The sequence below is a fragment of the Mandrillus leucophaeus genome, unplaced genomic scaffold (genome assembly GCF_000951045.1).
Source record: "Mandrillus leucophaeus isolate KB7577 unplaced genomic scaffold, Mleu.le_1.0 Scaffold1599, whole genome shotgun sequence".
In the NCBI taxonomy this organism is placed as follows: domain Eukaryota; kingdom Metazoa; phylum Chordata; class Mammalia; order Primates; family Cercopithecidae; genus Mandrillus; species Mandrillus leucophaeus.
The window spans coordinates 31,346-51,773 of record NW_012101586.1 but is presented as its reverse complement, the minus strand read 5'-3'; the positions used below and the strand labels follow the sequence as shown (position 1 = coordinate 51,773).

The 20,428-nt window shown below is 41.8% G+C and overlaps 1 gene segment (V, D, J or C); it reads left to right on the top strand.

Annotated features, from left to right (window-relative positions):
* LOC105536461 overlaps positions 1-20,428 on the top strand; it is a 40,798-nt gene that overhangs the window by 5,790 nt on the left and 14,580 nt on the right.

The following is a 20,428-nucleotide window of genomic DNA, read 5'->3' as shown; positions in this document are numbered from 1 at the left end:
AATGATACATTGGATTTTGGGGACTCGGGGGAATGTGAAGGGACTAGCAAGAGATAAAAGACTATACACTGGGTACAGCATACATTGCTTGGGTTATGAGTGTGACAAAATCTCAGAAATCACCATTAAAGAATTCATTCATGTAACCAAACACCAGCTGTTCCCCAAAATGCAATTGAAATAAAAATAAACAGACAAATAAATAAATAAAAACCCTTCAGGACAAAACCACTAAGCCGTGTGCACACTCCTGACTCAGAAACTGGGAGATCATAAATGGCTGTAGTCTTAAGCCGATAAATTTGTGGTAATTTGTTACATGACCATAAAAATTAACACACATGTTAAGAGTAAACAATGGACAGAATAGCAGTGATGTCAGCAGATGGGCCCAGGCTTCTTCCCGTTTTGATCTTAGGGTTCGCAAACACAGCAAGAAAGGAAGCAGGTGAGAATGTTTTATCTCAGTGTCCTAAAGATCATAAAACATGACAAGTGAGAAATAAAATAGCCCTTGGTTTATTTTGGAGAGCAAAAGCTTTTCTAAGTACAGTAGGACTCTATGGGATACTTTTAAAATAGAGCATTCTTGAGACACTATTTATTTTTTAAAAAATTGATGATTGTAGTTGGGCCGTGAGGAGCAAGGAATACAGTCAACTGGGTGAAGTGAATCCTGGAGTAGTCTTTGGTTAGTGCAGATTGTTGAAAACATAAGCAGATGGTACTCTATTTTGGAAGTAATGGCAATGAACCTCCCAGATGGGAGAAGAGGAGGAAAGAGAGGGATTAGGAGTGACCTGGAGGTTTTTACCATATGCTATTCTTTTGTGATTTACTGATGCAAAATGGATTTGGGACCTTCTAAATTAGGGATAATATAAGAGGAGTTTGTGAATGTTGCTCACTTCGGGATTGAGAGGACAATAAACACGCAGATTAAGTGGACGTATTTGCAGGTGAGTAGAGTTTGGAGTATGAGGGAAAAAAATACATGCAGGTGGTCAGCAGAGGGAAATTTATGGAAATACACATGCATCTATGCATGTGCATATTGTTATAATTTGGATGTTTGTCCCCTCCAAACCTCAGGCTGAAATGTCCCTTCTGTTGGAGGTACATCCTGACGGTGATGTTTTTGTTATGCAGGCAGATCTCTCATGAATGGCTTGGTGCCCTTCCCAAGGCAAAGAGGGAGTTCTCACTATATTAGGTGACTCTAGAGCTGGATGTTTTAAAGAGCCTGGCACCTCTTCCTGGCTCTCTTGCTCTCTCTCTCTCACTATGTGACACTCCTGCTCCCCTTACTTTTCTGCAATGATTAAAAGCTTCCGGAAGACTCACCGGAAGCTGAACAGACGCCGGTGCCTTGTTAGTACAGCTTGCACAACCATGAGACAGATAAGCTAAAACCTAGTTCTTTGGGGAAAAAAAAACCCAAAAAACAAAAACTATATTTTTTATCTTCCAAGTGTTTGAAAATTTTCTGGTTACATTTTCAAGATTGATTTCTGGTATGATTTCTCTGTGGTCAGAGTACACACTTACTATAATTGTAATTATTTTAAATGTGTTGAAGTGTTTTGTGGGCAGGATACAGCCTATCTTGGTACATGTTCTGTAGGCACTTGGAAAAATTTGAATTCCACTATTGTTGTTTGGAGTGTTCTATAATTGTCAGTTTGATCCTGTGGGTTGATGATGTTGTTGAATGCGTCTTTATCCTTGCCAGTTTCTGATTAGTTGTCCTATCAATTGCTGAGAAGAAGAATTAAAGTCTCCAAGTGTAATTTTTGTTTATTTGTTTGTTTGTTTTTGCCACATGCACTTTGTTACTCTGTTGTTTGGTGCATACACATTTCAAGTTGCTTTGTTTTCTTGTATATACCTTTCTGTCGCTGATAATTTTCTTTGGCTCTATATCTATATATCTGATATTGATATTAATGACCTCTGATTTCTTTTTATTAAACTTAATATGGTATATACTTTTTCTTTCTCTTGTATTCAACTTACTTGTACTGTTATATTTGATGTGAGTGTCTGATAGACAACATATAGTTGGGACTTTTCTTATAGATTCACCAATTTCTATCTCTTTTCAAATTTCATAGTTTATGTATTTAATGTTATTATTTTAAATTTTAAGTCTGCACTTTGGGGTTTTTTTTCTGGCTAATCTTTTCTGTTGATCTGTTTTCTTATTTTTATTTCTAAAATTTCAATTTTTCCTTGGTTACATTTTGTATTTTCTTCCTGATGCTTTCTATTATTTCATATTTTTCAAGCATGTTTGCAATTGTTCTGTGATGCATTTTTATAATGGCTGTTTTAAAATTCTTTCAAGATAATTTGTACATGCCTATTATGTAGAGGTTAGTATTTACTGATTGACTTTTCTCATTCATGTTGAGATTTTCCTAGTTTGGGGTATGAAGAGTGCTTTTTGATTGATGTCTGGACATTTTGGATATTGTGTTATGGTGCCAGCTTGAAATTTTGAACATCTAACAAGTTCCCTTATTTATATCACTGCCATGGCTGCTGGACTGCAAAAAGGCAGATATTTAATCAGATAAAGCATTTGCTATTCTACTTCTACCTACAAGTATCCTAGTGTAATTTGTATACCTGTAGCTGCCCGGATTTTGGTTGAATATTTTTAATCAACTGAACTAGGGTCAGAGCAGACAACAATAATTTTCATGTGGCTATGGTTACCTTGAAAATAGTGATTTGTAGTTTCCAGATCTGCAATCAAAAACGAGCATACATGAAAGATGCGGCTGACGGAAGTATATCATAGGACACAAAACTGGAAAAAAAAAAAGTAGCATACATTTGTTGAGCCCTGGAGTCTCCTGCTTTGTAAGTACTCCTTCTGGAAGAGCTGGAGCTGTGGCTTGGCCACCCATTAGTACTGGATTTACTTAAAGATGTTTTCCCTTTCTTCCCTCCTTTCAATTATTCCCAACTTTACTTTATATTAACGTGTGGACAGTCACCGTCTGATTATGACATGTGTTCTTCACTGTCGCTCAGTCCAGACATACTCCCAGACATTCTCCTCTCACCAAAGAAGTGACAGAAAACTATCACTACATGTTGGCTCTACTATTTAACTTTGTTAAAATAGGTAATTATTTGGTTTGCCATTTTCTGTACTTGCAGGAGGAACCCTGCATTACCATGGGTTTAGGATCTCCTCTTGTGTTCCCAACTAGAAGCATCCACTCCTGGGTATCAGGACCTGTGGTCAGCAGGGTCTAGAATGGCATGGCTGGAAACATGTATCTCCCAGCTGTGTTCCTGTGAATGATGATTAGAGAAGTTGCTCCTACCTTTGTCCACTTGATTCCTGGACCATTCATTCAGGTTATCATGGTCATCTGTTTAAAGATTCATCATTGCTTGAAGGAAAGCATCTAAAATTTGCAAAATGTTATACCCACGTGGACGTCTTTGGATAATGTATTTGGTAGGACCAATGGTTGCCATAATCATATATCTAGAATTTCCCTTTTCCTCTAAAATATAGATTCCTGATTTGGAAAGAGTCCCGTATCAGAAAAGTGTACACTCTCTGAGCACTAGAATAGCTAATTATCTGTGGGCAGGAAAAGCAAACATAGATCTAGAATACAAAAGAATCCAGGTGAAGATACATCACAGTCACCTCCAGGGGACAGTGATCTGATATCCCAAATTATCACTCATTTGTTGATGACACTTGTCTCAACTGCTGAGAAGTCAGATATCCAAAAGTGGCGATAGTAGGATCAATGCAGCTGGAGATGCTAGTGGTAAGGCATGGCTCATATCATTGTGTAAGTGCATAGTTTCCCCCAGGTCTTTATGGCTACTTTCTTTAGGAATCTATTATGCAAATACTGAGGAAGTTAAGAGAAAAGGCTGGATACAGTTCATCTGCATAGTGGTAGATGAATCTTCCAGTATGGATGATTCCTTGGTGTCTTATCTGTGTCAGTATTTTCTGCTGTATTGACATAATAAATTAAATTCTCCGCCATAATGTTTTCTCACATTAGTGCATCTCCATGCCTCTTCTCTAGAGCTTCTTGTGTCTGATTGTCCAAGCTTCTTTTCCAGGACCTTGGTCAAGCAGCTATTCAGGAATCCATGTGTATACTTGACTCAAGACACTTCTTTATCCACACAATTGGATGAAGATGTGCTCTGTTCAAGTCCACGCTAACTCAAGGGAATATTTCACAGCCACCTATGATTGTGGCCATTGTGTGAGCACAATCCACATTACTTGCACAAATATGTCGTGATAATCTGTTCAAGAAGAAGCCTAGCTTCTTCTTATTTTTTGTTTGTTTGTTTGTCTTTTTTATTTTTTATTTTTATTTTTGGTACTCCCCCGTCTAGCTGATTGGGAAAACCCATGAGGTCATAAGAGTGAGCTGATGCAGAGGTGTTAGGGTGAGAGAAGGAAGTGATCCTGGGAACTTGAGCACCTGTCCATGGAAAAGAAACATTCTCTCTGAATCTGCTTAAATTTAGTCCCCAAAGTAACATCTCCATCCTAATATTGAGTGGTGGTGAAACTTACCTGACCTTAGAAATAGGTGAGAATGACGTTCCCAGTTTTTGAGGGGCAACTTAGCCACAGAACTACTTAATTCCTCACAAGCACGTCTATCAGGACCCTGTGACATTATGGAAGCTTCATTTTGAACAATGCAATTTTGGGGTTTTTTGTTTCTTTGCTTGTTTTCTGGGCATTGCATGGTCTTTCCTAGAAACCTAGAGTTTTCTAATGTGACTTTTTTTTTTTTTTTTTGAAGCTTGCAAGAGAGTTCACAGAGTGCACCTATCTAATTCAGATGCGTCTAGCACCAAGCAATGTGCTGGATCATTTGGCTCAGGTGACAGAGCCACTTGTATCAAAACCCAAAACCTGCATCAAAATCTTTCCCTTCTCTGAGCTAACTCCAAAGAGATAGCCTTCCAACTTAGTTTAATAAACGGGATGATGTAGTTGACCCAGGCATGGAATTTGTTGTGTCAACACTCTAGTAAGGCCTTGTCAACACTGTGCCTGTATTCTCGGTGGTCGGAGATGTAAGGTGCAATTATTTGTCCTTGCCTTGAAGAGGACGACTCACATTCCTTTCCTAAAGACTATATCTTCCCCAGTATGACAGGCTTTTGAAATTTTGGGATTGCTTTTCACCCTTTAGAGCATACGTGTTTTCACAATAAATCCAGAGTCCTTTTAATGTCCAGCTCATCATGTCTACTCAAGATGATGACATCAATATAGTGCTATATAGAGTGATGATTTGTGACGTGTCCACAGGATCAAAGTTTCTTCAGCCCTCTTTGTGACAAAGAGCAGGAGAGTTAACAAAGCCCTGGGCCAAGACTGTGGATGCGAGCTGCTGTTCACCCCAGATGACTGCAGACCCTCCCACACACTGTGATGGACTCTGCCTTCACTCTGCAGATGGGCCCTGGGTCTGGTCAAGCCCTGCTGGAGCCTCAGCATCGCTCATCTGCAGGTGCCAGCTGAGGACAACTCTCACACTCGCAGAAGGAGCGGGGAGGGCACTCTTCTGACAACAGTGATGTCTGTTATTTAAACCCATATGGGGTCATCCCCATAACTGCATATATTGTTCTTCTTACCTTGAAGTGGTCCTGTGTGTTATGACAGACTATTTCTCAGAATGTGGCATGAGCAAAACTGACAAGTCAAGGCAGCAAGATGTTGCCATCACAACTCCTCGGGTTTCTGCTGCTCTGGGATCTAGGTGAGAATATTTCCACAAAGCTAGATGGGGGTATAATTTCAATCCGTAATTTCTTTCACTGGGAACCCTGCACTGTGTGAATTTTGGCTTGCTTTTTAAATCCACAATTTTAATCCATTTTCTTTCCTGTTGCCTAACTAGATTAGTGGTGACTTCCATATACATAGAGTTCTGCTGTGCTAATGCTTGCTGTGTGTTTTCAGTCTCCAGGTGTGAGGTTGTGCTGAGCCAGGCTCCAGCCTTCCTGTCTGTTACTCCAGGGGAGACAGTCACCATCACCTGATGGGTGAGTCAGGGCATTGGCAACTACTTACACTAGCACCAGTAGAAAGAAGATCAGGCCCCAAAGCTTCTCACCAACTATGCTTCCCAGTCCATCTCCGGGTGCTCCTCGAGGTTCAATGGTAGTGGATCTGCTACTGAACTTGCTTGTTACGCCTACAAACATGCTTTTCCATGTCCAGTTGGCCTTTTTCAACTATAAAAGTAGTTAAATGTCTTCAGTTAAGGGAAACGCACCATATTTTTTCCAATAAAGTAGAACAAACAGTTTTTCATATAATAAAGTTTCACTTAATGTCAGCATTTTCAGGAATAAGTAAAAGCCACCAGTGAAGGTCAGTTGCACATGAATAAAGAAGACAGTTTTGGGTCCCAAGTACTGATATTTAGTAGGGGAAAGAGCCACGCAGGAAGAATAACCGCATAATAAAAGTGCATAGAATAATTTATGTAGCTGACACATTGTGTAAAAACCAGGAATGGTATGTGGTGTCTGGAGGCTGAGGCCATTTATTTGTGCTGATCAGGGAAGGCCCCAGGGTCATAGTGAAGATTCATCTCAGTGGTGAGGAGGCAGCCAGGTGACCACAAAAACAGCAAAGACCACAGGATCATTTTGGGAAGGGCAGGGACCACTGTGCACTGAAAAAGTCAACAAGATCTAAAATAATCAGATGCCTTCTGTGATTTTCATTCCCGTAAAGTTAAAATTAACTGTAATATCATACATCATGCACCTTGGTCCTGGTCACACCCATGGCATAGAATGTTCCCTGGTTCAGAATTTGGAAGTCCAGGTCTTTCTTTTGTTGACAGTTTGCAGGTTCCCCAAAGCCCTTCCCCGCCACTCAACCCCTTATCACTGGGCGGGTCTCTGCCTTTGAGTTGGGATCACCATAGGCAGGGGCAGCACTGGATGCTGGACATGGGGCTCTGGCCCTCTGGATTGTAGTTCCCTGGTTTCAGCTATGGGGGCTCCATGTGACAGCGTTCATATGTCCCATGGAACAATGGCTCAGATTGAGGCCATTGCTCAGGGAGCCCGGCATTCACCTCCCACTTGATCAGTCAGGAGGACTCTGCTGGGAAGCCTATGGAGAGGGACATCATTAACTGGGGAAGATCTGTGTTTTGTTTCCACCTCGGATTCTATGGACAAGTATGTGGGCCCCAGTCTCCAACTTCCCAATCAGTGTCTCCAAGAGAGGCAGTTTCCATCACCGGCCTGGAAGGAGCAGAATCCAGGGAAGGTTCCTGAGATCCACCCATGTGCTCTGTCTACCTTGGCCATGGCCCATACCAGCTTGGTACCCTGGTCCTGGGACACACCTTTGCTTAAGAGTTAGAAGCTTGGGTGTCCCAATGACATTACTGGTTATTACTGTCTACAGCTGTGCTGTTCCACGTGGTAAACACTAGCAGTGCGTAGCCACAAATGTGTCAATTAGAAATACTTAAAATTAGAAATGTAGCTTCTCAGTTACATCAGGGACATTTCATGTGCTCAGCAGCCACATGTGACTAATGACTAGCCTATTGCACTTCATACACATAGACATTTTCATCATCTTACAAAATGACTTTGCTTAGCACAGGCTTAAATGATGACATCTGATCACTCGCAGTGCTATAGCTGACAGCACAAACCTCAGCAGTTGTTCTTTTGGAAGATCAGGTGTCCCCAGATGTTTCCTCAGCTCAGAAAGCTACTGCGGTTCTCAGAGCTGCTCTGGAAGTGTTTCTGGGATGGGAAGAATGAGGCTGGGTTGACAGATCCAAACCAGGGGCCTTCAGCTTCTCACCCCGCTCCCTGCCATTATGCCCTACAGGGTTCTTGACAATCCACTCTTTTTTCCAAAACCACATCTTTGGCATGTCACATGGATCCCAGAATCTAGCCACCCTAATTGTTTTGTGACAAATATTTTTCCTGCATACCGTTTGTCCTCAACTAGATGACTGGTTTACTGAGGGGAGGGACCATTTCATGTGTTCTACAAAATCTGTCCTAGTGATGGATGTCATAGGATCAACTCCATGAATACCTATGAAAAGATTTCATCCATAGTCAACACTCATTGGACCCTAGAATCTAAAATCCTATAAGATGCTATGTTAGAAAGTGGCCAATAGATGGCAGACAAACACCATAATAAACAAAAAATAGCCCCCCCACCCCGATCTTAAAAGTAATGAGGAAGTGAAAGTGATCATGTCCCCTTAGGGACCCGGAGCCCTAAGGCTGGACTGGGGTCTCCTGCGTGACATGGTTCGCCTGGGAGGAGCTGCCAGTGAGTTTAGTGATGGGAAATCCCTGTGCTCTGAGACCGGAAGCCTGATCTGGCCCCTCCCTACCGCCTTGGCTGTGTCCCCAAACCCCTCCGCTTATGGACTGAACTATGTTTCACAAATTCCGATTTGGAGTCTCTTACCTCCAGTATGGTTGCAGATGGAGAGAGTCTATAAGGAGGTAATTAGGGTTAAAGAGGTGATCAGGGCGGGATCCTGACACCACAGGATTAGCGTCCTTATGAAGAGAGACACCATAGAACTCTCTCCCTCCCCCACCCTCCCTGCGTGCCCTGAGGGACAGTCATGTTGGGACATGGCCAGAAGGTGGCATCTGCAAATTAAAGGGAGAGTCCTCATCAGAAAGAAAACCTTTCTGGACCTTGATCTTGGACTTTCCAGGCTCCTAAAGTGTTAGAAATAAATTTCTGTGGTTTAAGCCATGCAGCCACATCGATTTTGGTGTCAAAATTCCTGCAGACTCATCCACCCTCCCCACCCACTCTGAGCAGGATCAGCCTCAGGAGGCCCTCCTGGACATGAGGCCCAGCTTTGCTTCTCCTGCTGCTATTCTGACTCTCTGGTGAGGAGGGAGGACTCCGGCTTCATCCTCAGTTTGTTTGCATTAAGCAGAAAGATTTACTTGTTTTCAGCCTGTTTTGTTTCCTGATTGAAATTTAATCAAACGGAATGAACTACTTCTTTGGTATTAATATTTGGGAATGTTCATGTTTGTTCCCCACTCAGATGCCGGTGGCAACATTGTGTGGACCCTCTCTCCAGCCCCTAACCCTGCGTCCCAGGTTGGGGGTCACCAGCTGGGCTGACCAGACTATGAACAGCATCCTAGTCCAGCTCCAGCAGAACTGAGGCCTGGTTCTGAGCTCCTGATGCCCCCTGGAGACCATGCCTGCCCTGGTCACTCTGGCTATCAGCATCCAAATTGCCTTCAGGGACATGTGCCCCATCCTCCTGTCATTACTGGTACACAAATCTCACCCCAGCTGCTCACCTGCCTGGGGTCTGCTGAAGATCTGGGGCCTTCTCAGTGGAGCAGAATGGGAGGCAGCTCTGAAATCACAAACTCCCTTCTCTTCCCACCTGCTTCCCACCTTCTGTATGGGAACTTCCAGTGCATCTGGTGAGCATCACGGAGTGGAGAGTGTCAGTGTGTTTTCTCTCACATCCTGCTCTGAATTTATGAGGCCAATTCATCCTCACCTCACACACGAGCTGCTCTTGTCTTCAGGGATGCGATCCTTGTTTCTCTCACATCCTGGCACAGTGTTGACACCTTAGTTCTCACTTCACTCCATGAATCCTTTTGGAAAGATCATGGTCAACAAATCGTGGTGCTTGGATAACAGACAATAAAATAACAAGTATTCAGAAGTTTGTGCATGGGGGAGAAATGACCCATTCTGACCAGAGTCTCAGCAGCTGGGTGAGTCATAGAAGCTGGGCAGAGAGATTCCATATGGCTCCAATCAGAGGGGAGGCTGCTAACGAGCCGTGGGGTGCTTTTGTCCTATGACCACCCCTGTAATCCTGTCTTATAAGCCACACATGACCTAATTCTATGAGCCACATGTGCTGCTCTGTCCATCAGGGGCCCAGGGGAGGAAAAATCCACAGTAAGCTCTGGGCACAAAACGTCCCTCTACCAGGAGCCGAGCCCCACTCCCTACCTCCTCCGCGCCTGCTGCTTCATGTTCCCCAGACTCCCATTGGATCCCTCAGCATCCAAAGCCATCTATGAGTCAGTGCTTGACCCAGCAAGGAAATGAGGGGGGTCCTGAGCCTCCTGACCTTTGGGCTCTGTAGTGGGGAAGAGACCATGGGGTGGGCACCATTGCTGGTTTTTCATGTTCAAGCTCAACTTATCAAAGTTTAAAACCATACCTTAGAACAACAATTAATATTATATTTATTTACATGAAATGGCATATTATATTTATTATGTATGCACAGTATATACAAATGTATTAACACAACTTATATCTGAAATATCATAGATATATATTTAATTTGTAAAGTATATTACAAATACATATATACAGGTACAAATAATTTACTTTTATTTATTTAGCATGTGCTTCTTTTCCTTCTAACTATAACAGAGTCTGGCTGAGTAAAGATTCTGGAGAAGTTTGATGACCCTCCCTCCTTTGCACTAGCAGGGTCCCCGCCACTCAGTATCAGTGAGGACAGGACTGAAGAGAGCTGGCCTAGGATCCCAGGCCCTGTCCCATGGCTTTGGTCTCTTATACTTTTACCCTGGATGCAGGGTTCCTGACAGAAGTTGCATTTGGAAGGTTTACAAAGAAAGGTTTCCAGAGTGTTAATTCTGGATTCTGAGGAGAGTAAGTAGAAGATGGGTCTGGATTTCCAACATGGAGGCCAGACCAAGTCTTGGGAAAGGCTCTAGTGTGGGAAGAAAGGACTTAAAACTCAGACCTGTGGCCACAGCCTTAGGAACCCAAGAGTGGACACTAACAAAATGGGCTCGGGGAAAACGCAGACTAAAGATGTTATAGTCAACTGTAATCTTATCTTTCAAATGCTACACATAAATATTGGTGGGAGATTTTATGGTGAAAGTAACACACAATGAGCCCCACTGCCTACAGTCAGGCACCTGTTTGTTGTAGAATAACTTGAGAAATTTGATTTTAAATAACATCTGGCTACTAACATATTGCACAGCCTCTTAATTCTATGATACTCAAGAGTGCATAAAATAAAAAGGGACTGTGTGTATATATATATATATGTGTGTGTGTGTGTGTGTGTGTGTATATATATATGTATGTATTATACACACACACACACATTTCAAAGTGAATTATGTGGTTCAACCCTCAGGACACTTCATGGTGTTCACAGGGCTGCAGTGCACCGCTGAAAAAAAAAATTATCAGAGCTCATGGTTGGTTTGCACAGTCACATGGTCAGCGTGGGCTGGGCTGGGATTTCAATCTACATATATCTGACCTTAGTGTGTTCCTTCCATGTGACCACTTTCATCTCACAGAAGAGCCCACAGCCTGTAAAAAGGGAGAAGAAACCATAAGGACAGTGTGGAATCCACAGCCCCCTGTGGCCTCTGACTCATGCTGTGCTCACCTTAATCTTAAATTAGCTTTATTTGCAGTTTTCTAATCAAAGCAGTCTCTCTGAGCCTCTGCAAACTGCAAATGACTTTATTTAAGATTTCAGAGCTGGGACACATCTTGATTCCCTCGACCTCCAAAGTGCCTCTTTCTCTTCCAATCTGTCTGACTCAATTCTTCCCTCTCAGATTGTGTCACGCAAATTTAATTTGCCCTCCAAATATGAAAACAAACAACCTGGCCTTTCTCATCTGCTGTGAGAGCTGACCCCTAGGCTCTCAGATACACATATTGTACAAGAGCTAATCAAGGGATTTGACCCCAGAGATTCTTTATCTTAGAAGAATTCTGATGCTACCTTCCCTTACAATATAGTGTTCTCCAACTCTTGTCAAAATTGACAGCAAATGATAGCAAGGTGGAAATATTTTGGAGAACAGAGGACAGCCATGCACTCAGAAAGACAGAAGAAGCCATCTCTTCCTCTTGCATGCATTTTCTATTGCTCATGAAACAAATTACCATAACAATACTGGATTGATACAACACAAATCTATTATCCTATAGCTCTAAAGGTCAGAAGTCTCACTGAGCTAAAATTAAGGAGTCAGTAGGGCTCCATTCCTTCTGGAGGTTCCTAAGGAAGAGAATCTGATTTTCTGCTTTTCCTCATCAAGATGCCCCAACATTGTCTGTTCTATAGCCTCATCCCCCATTACTCATGTATCCCTCTCCATAGTCCCAGCTGCCCTCTCGCTGTTACCCTCCTCCCTCCCTATTATAGGACCTTGTGATTCTGCTGTCTCACCCAGATAATCCAGGATCCTCTCCTGTCCTCAAAATCCTTAATCTAATCACATTTGCTAAATTTCTTTGAACATACAAGGTAACATTCATAGGTTTCCGATATGAGGACATGAATGTATTTGGACTGTGTAATATTTATTGTTTTAACAACACTTACGATTTTCCACAACTGTTCTCAAAGTAAAATAAAGAAGTCATGAGGCTGATTGATGAGGCAAGAGAGCCGGAAAAAAATTGAAACTTGGGAACCCTCTGACCTATTTATTCCACTGCCTCCAGTGTGGAATCCATGGTATATAGCATTGTGGAATTTTTTTGTATTGTTTTGTTTCTTAAGACAGGATGTCACTCTGTGGACCAGGCTAGAATGCATTGGCACAATCACGGCTCACTGCAGCCTCAACCTCCTGAGCTCAAGCAATCTTCCCACCTCAACTTCCTGATAAATGGAACTGCAGGAACATGCCACCAAGCCTGGCTAAATGTTGTGTTTTTCGTAGAGATGGAGTTTTGCCACCATGTTGCCATGGCTGGCCTCGAACTTCTGGGCTCAACCAATCTGCCCATCTAAGCCTCTGAAAATGCTGAGATTACAGGTGTGAGCCACTGCACCTGGCTGTGGGTAGGTGTTTTTAAAGGCTCCCTTTTGTTTTGTGAGTCAGAAGAAATCGACTGCATAAATCAAATCCAAGATAGTTGGTGAAGGGAAATTAAGGGCTTACTGGATTTTCTTGTGCACCAAGAAAGGAAAAGTGATAAGAATTTAGAGCAGAGATACCTTTTTCCAAGAATAGGGATTTGTTCCACCTTGAACTGGGTTCACCAACAAGAAGGAACTGTGTGCAGGCAGCCTATTTACACTGGGAGGGATGGAGGAAAGTGTAGCAGGAAATAGAGGATGGGTGACGACAGTTTACCCCAAAAGTCACCTAACTCTTAGGATGATTGAAGCTCCATCCCATGTGGAAGCATGGGGACAATGCCTCTGGGCTATTCCATTTGAGAGGAGAGAGCTGGGGTGTGTATATTCGTACTCCTGTTCTCATCTATTGATGGTCGCCTCGGTTAGTCTGTTTTGTCTTTGTATAACAGAATGTCTAAAACTGTAATTGATAAAGAGCAGACAATTATTCTCTCATATTTCTGGAGGATGGGAAGTGTAAGATCAAGGTACTATCAGATTAGGGTTCGGTTTATCTACTTTCAAGATGCCATTATGAATCCTGAGTCCTCCAGAAGGAAGGAAGTCCATGCCCTACATGACAGAAGAGAAGAAAAGAGAGAGAGAGAAAGCTTGCTCCCACAAGTGGGAAAGAGCAGAGACTCACTCTCAGGAACCTGCAACCCCCACACTCCAAGAACGGAAAGAATAGAAAATCTTGAGTCTCTTCAAAGTAAATTTCAAGCACCTACCTAGCCTTAAGAAGTAAGTAAGTAACATGATAAGCAAGGAAGTAATAACCTAAAACAATAGCTAAATAAGTTAGACTCACAGAATGGTGGCTTCCCCTATAGAAACTGAAGATGACATTGTAATAGATGTCTCTGAGGTGTTTTTGAGAAAACAAGACCCCCTCCAAATGAATAGGCCAGCACATGGACCTCACAAAAGGGGGAACTGGGGACTGAGCTCTGACCATGGTGCTTTGTTCTAAATATCTTACAGAGGGGCCTGGTAAAAGTCATATCCATAAACCTGAGCTAATGTTCTCTTCTGCTGAATCCAAATTTTTAAACAAAGCTTTTCTTCCTTAACCAATTGCAAATTTAGAAATCTTGTAATCTACCCTTCATCTGTAAGTTCCTGCTTCAAGATGTCCTGCCCTTTTAGGCCTAAACCAATGTGTGACCTCCATGTATTAATTTTCAATTTTACCTGTAACTTCTACTTTCCTGAAATTTACTCTTACCTTATAAAATCCTTACTTACAAGCCATCAGTGAGGCCAGGATTTGAGCCATAGTTGCCAGATTCTCTTTACCTGATGTCCTACAAACAAACAAACACTTCCTTTCTCCTACTGCAAACTCGGTGTGAATATCTGATCTCACTGAACTGAGTGAGTGGACTGCAGTTCTATTCCATAGCACAAGCCCTGTTTAGAGTAGCATTTATCCATTCATGAGGGCAGAGACCTCATGACTTAAGCCCTTGCCATTAGCCCCACCTCCCAATTCCATTGCATTGAGATGAACTTAACAACAGATGGGTCTTGAGGGACACAGGAAAATTATAACACTGTCCAAAGAGAGGCTCATTTGAGCCCCTGTGGTCTGCTATGCATGCAGACAGAGCTACCTTCTCCACCTTCAGAAAGAGCAGTGAGGGGTATAGATGGCCATTGGAAGTCAGCAGCAGTACAATGAAAGGGAAAGGATAGCGTGTAGACAGGGATTGCAATCTAGGTACATTTTCTATTTAATTTCCATTCCAAAAAGAGAATACTTTCATGCTAACAGAAGTGTTGTAAGTACATCACAAAGTGCTTTCTTCCATTTGAGTGCATACTGTATTTTAAAAAAATAATCTCCATGCACGAATAAAATATATTTCTCTATCCAGTCCTCAGGAATATTTCAAATTTTGACAATTAACTCAGAAAAGTTTTTTGTAACAAAACAGCCCCCAAGAAGAAACACTTATTTACAGACAAATCTGTGCTGCCCTGGTCTGACCTGGGATGCTGGGGACACTGCCCCTGTGCTGAGTTACTGAGATCTGCCAGCCCTGCAGCTGTGCCCAGCCTGCCCCATCCCCTGCTGATTTGCATGTCCCCAGAACATAGCCCCCCTGCCTTGAAGACGTCTTAATAGCCTAGTCACACCCTGTGCAGGAGTCAGTCCCAGTCAGGACGCAGCATGGACATGAGGGTACCCACTCAGCTCCTGGGGCTCCTGCTGCTCTGGCTCCCAGGTAAGGAAGGAGAACAGCAGGAATTTACTCAGCCAGTGTGTGTGGTACCAACTGGCTCTTCATGGAAACCTCCCTATAATATGATTAATAGTATGAATATTTGTTTTTATGTTTCCAACCTCAGGTGCCAGATGTGACATCCAGATGACCCAGTCTCCATCCTCCCTGTCTGCATCTATAGGAGACAGAGTCACCATCACTTGCCGGGCAAGTCAGAACATTTATAGTAATTTAGCCTGGTATCAGCAGAAACCAGGGAAAGCCCCTAAGCCCCTGATCTATTATGCATCCAGTGTGGAAACAGGGGTCCCATCAAGGTTCAGTGGAAGTGGATCTGGGACAGATTATACTCTCACCATCAGCAGTCTACAGCCTGAAGATGTTGCAACATATTACTGTCAACAGTATGATAATTCCCCTCCCACAGTGTTACAAGTCATAACATATATCACCCAGGGGAGCAGATGTGTGAAGCTCAGTGGTCCCAGATGCCCCTTCTGGTGCCTCCACCTGCTGAGATTGTTTCTCAAATCGCAGTCACACTTTGAAGGTCACTGGAGAGTTTTTGTAAAAGAGCCATGAAGGCCCACTTACTCATAGCTGTCTTTCCTTGTCCTAATCCCCAGTAGCACAGACAGGGCAATGCTTCTGATTTCATTGAGAAGAAAGGATTACACCTGAGGAGTCTGAGTTGTGGCATCAGTTGGAATTCATACAGCAAAAATGAGCCACTCTAGGTATTCCAAGTAGGATTTTTTTTTTAACACAAGGTGTGAGAATCTAAACTATAGCCTTTTAAAGGCTTACGGGTATAGTAGTCAAAGATGTAAATACTAGAAAAGAGGAATTCTCTTCCAGAATCCAGAATTCATCTGACAGAGAAGGTACAATTGCCAATCGTGTGGTCTTTAGACGTTTCTGAGAAGCCCATGGGTGGGAGTGCAGATGCTCTCAGCTGCCTGGAGGACTTCACCAGGTGCTTCTGCAGTCCTCACCTCTGTCCAAATGTCTTGTAGCAGGTGCTGATGGATAATATTGAATCTTCCCCTTCTTACTACTCAATCTCAGGGTGGGCCCCTCACTGGGCAACTCTACCAAAAACCAGAGAAGGGAAATGGTTTCTGGCAAATGTGCTTCCAGAATGATAGTGATGATGGGGAAGTGACAGCTGACATCCTAGTGTGGTCACGTATCCCGACTCTCAGAATTTTGTCAGTGAAGTAATGGCCTCGGAATACACTTGGATGTACTTCCATATACTATGAGTAAGTTTCAAATCGTAGCAAGAAAATGATATTTAGTCATATGATAAATAGAACTACGTGGCTACATTAATCAAAACGGCATAGTGCTGGTACAAAAAGAGACAAAGAAAAATGGAACAGAATAGGGCACTCAGAAAAAATGCTGGAGACCTACAACCATCTGATCTTCAACAACCCTGACGAATACAAGCAATGGGGAAAGTACTCCCTATTTAATAGATAATGCTGGGAGAACTGGCTAGCCATATGCAGAAAATGGAAACCGAACCCCTTCCTTACACCTTATACAAAAATGAACTCAAGATGGATTATAGACTTAAATGTAAAACCCCAAACTATAAAAACCCTAGAAGAAAATCTAGGCAATACCATTTAGGATATAGACATGGGTAGAGATTTCATGACGAGAATGCCCAAAGCATTTGCAACAAAAAAATTGACAAATGTGATCTAATTAAACTAAAAGCAAATATTGACAAATGACGAGACAAAATTAAATTAAAAGCAAAAATTGACAAAAGCAAAAATTGACAAATTAAACTGAAGCAAAAATTGACAAATGCGATCTAATTAAACCAAAGAGCCTCTGCACAGCAGAAGAAACTATCTCAGCGTGAACAGACAACATTAAGAATGAGAGAAAATTTTTGCAATTTATTCTTCTGACAAGGGTCTAATATCCAGAGTCTATAAGGAACTTAATCAAATTTAGAGCAAAAAATAAACAACCCCATTAAAAGGCTGGCAAAGGACATGAATAGACACTTCTTAAAAAAAGACATACATGATACCAATAATCATATGAAAAAAAGCTCACCATTACTAATCTTTGGAGAAATGCAAACCAAAAACACAATGAGATACCATCTCACACCAGTGAGAATGGTGATTATTAAAAAGTCAGAAAACAATAAGCTAGGCATGGTGACTCACACCTGTAATCCCAGCACTTTGGGAAGCCGAGGGAAGTGGATCACTTGAGGTCGGGAGTTCAAGACTAGCCTGTCCAATATGGTGAAACCTCATCTCTACTCAAAATGCAAAAATTAGCCAGCGGTGGTGGTGGATGCCTGAAATCCCAGTTCCTTGAGGGACTGAGGCACAAGAATCGCTTGAACCTGGAAGGTGGAGGCTGCAGTGAGCTGAGATCGTGCCACTGCACTCCAGCCTGGGTGACAGAACAATATCCCTTCTCAGATTAAAAAAAAAAAAAAAATCAAAGAACAACAAATGCTGGTAAGGTTGTGGAGAAAGAGGAAAACTTCTACACTGTTAGTGGGAATGTAAATTAGTTCAACCATTCTATAGCAAAGCAGGTTTTATGTCCAGCACAAGACTGTGGAGGTGGGGGACTAGCTTAATACCCACTGCCGCTTACAGGCTGGGGTACTTACAGGTATGGGCGGGAGGGTTCTGGGCAGTACGAGTTGCTGCCTGACAGGACGTTAATAAGATATTCCTGTGGTCAGGCAGTTATGCCAAGGATATTCTTTGTACCCTTTGCCCAGCAGGGTGTGACAAGAATGTTTCTTGGGCACACTGTCCAGCAGAAGACGAGAGGGATGTCCCTGTAGTCAGGTGGTTAGGCAGGATGTCTCTCACAGTCCCAACCCCCGTGGAATGTTTCACTTTGACCGAGGTGTACAAAATGACGGGTGGCTTACAAAATGCTGCACTTCGGACTAACAGATAAGAAAAGTCTATGGCCTTTTACCTGGAACTGCTTTTTTTCACCCTAGCTTAATCAACAGGAATTTTAGAAGTCTAGTTTTACCAACTGAAATGGCAGCAACAACTGGAAGCTTGTTGCCCAAGGGGATTGACTTGAGCTGGGATGGAGAGTAGGACAAGATCCTTCAGTGTTTTCAGCTAATGGTGCTGAACTCTGCAGGAAATGCCCAGAAAAAGCCTGGAGTTTTGCAAGTCTGAGGTGATGACCCTGGTTGGGGAGAGTGGTACAACAGTTAAAACTCAATAATGGATTACTGGAAACCATGCAGTCATAGAATTGTAGAGATCATCCCTGCACGCTTTTCTTAGAATGAGCAGATGTGATTTAGCAATTGCATATTTGAGTGAAGAGACCCAAGTGGGCCCAGTGAATAAAAATGAAGGTGGTGTCTTTTATGTTCCCGCTTCAAGCCACACACATACACATTGGCAGAAAGTAGATGATTGAGCTCAAGGAGTTTGAGCAAAAAAAATGCCCAAGTTACTGGTAATTACTAAACTGTGCAGCCACAGGTACGGCTTCTGGCTAAAACTTAAAAGGCAACAAAGCGGAAATATCAATGGCCAAAAAGCTAGTAAGGTATAGATTCTGCAGCATAAGTCCAGGCAAGCTATTAAAAGGAAATTCAACACTCTTAGAAAAATAAAACAGAATCCAGAATTGTGTATTAGTTGAGACATGTACAAAAATATATTATCTACAGTGCTCATTTTTCCATAAAAATTCCTGAAAAGAAAGACAAAGTCATAAACCATATTGAGATAAATCAGTCAGTGGAAGCTGACTCTGACTGTTCCTAAATACTGGATTTTGCTAAGAGTTTCAAGTGGTTGTCACATAAATGCTTCAAAGAATATTTAGAACTATGATCAAGGACTGAAAAAGGAAAACATAAAGACAATGACTCAAAGAATGGGGTCTCTCAATAGAGAAAGGGAAACTATGGAAAAGGAGCAAATAAGAATTCTAGTTGAAAAGTATAAAAACAGTATGGAAAATTCACTGGATAGGGTAACAGGAGTTTAAGTTGGCAGAAGCATCAATGAAACTGAAGATAGTTTAATATAAATTATCAAATCTGAAAAAGAAAGAAAATAATTAAAGAAAAATAATCATGACCTTAGAGGTTTATCAGTCAATGTGAAGAACCCCAGGAAATGTGCAATGAGTCAGAAAGGAGAAGACAGAGAGAAAGTGGCCAAAAATATTTGGAGGGATGACAAAAGCTTTCAAGAAGCAATGAAACACATTCATCTTTAGAGGAAAAAATTGAAAGAACTTATTTAGGACAAACACAATGATACACATAACTATACATATTATAATTAAAATGCTGAACCAATGACAAGGAGAAAATCTCAAATGCATCATACATAAAATGACTCTCTACATACAGAAATACAGTGATAAAGCCATCAGCTAACTTTTCATCATACCCAAAGGAGGCTAGAAAACAGTGGAATGACGTATTTAAATGCTGGAAAACAAAAAAAACAAAACAAAAAATCAAGGATTCAGTATCCACTGAAAGTATGCATTCAAAATAAAGGTAAAGGAAAAGCATTTCTTGATAAACAAAAATGAAGAGACATCATTACTTAAAGACATGCTCTTTAGAAATTCTCTAGGAAATTCTTCAGATTCACAAAAAATTTGGCGGCTGTGGCAGGAGGACAAAAAGTCTGGTGTGTCAACTCAACAATGAAAGGTTCTTTTTAGTATGGAATTTCAGATCATCCACTCCTCATTCCTTCCACTACTTTCTAACGTCATTAAAGTCTAACTTTGGTATTCCGTTATTTTAAATGGTTTGCACTTTTTGCAGTGGTTGTTTGGGCCTTTCCACTTTTATCTACTTCACTGTACCTGAGAATGAAGATTCCTTCCATTGTTTTAATACAAGTAAATTTTAGAAGTGACTACGTTGGTACTATTTGGTCAGAAAAAAGGAAAATATTTTAAAACAATAAGTGGAATGTATTATTTTCACTGTATCTGGTCAGTACTTGGACATAAGCCCAATTCCCACATTCTTGTAATAGTGATATAAAAAATGTACGCTTTCCAGAGAGTCAGTTTAAAATAGTGCTCTATGAATATCTGTGAATTAGTAATGAGCCTGTCATTTGCCTGCTGTGGCATGGTATGACTAAAGTAAAACAATGTTACAATCAACAGGATAAAGTAATCCAGATTTAAGGAAGTGTGTTATATTAGAGACGATTTTCTATTAAAGATAATGGA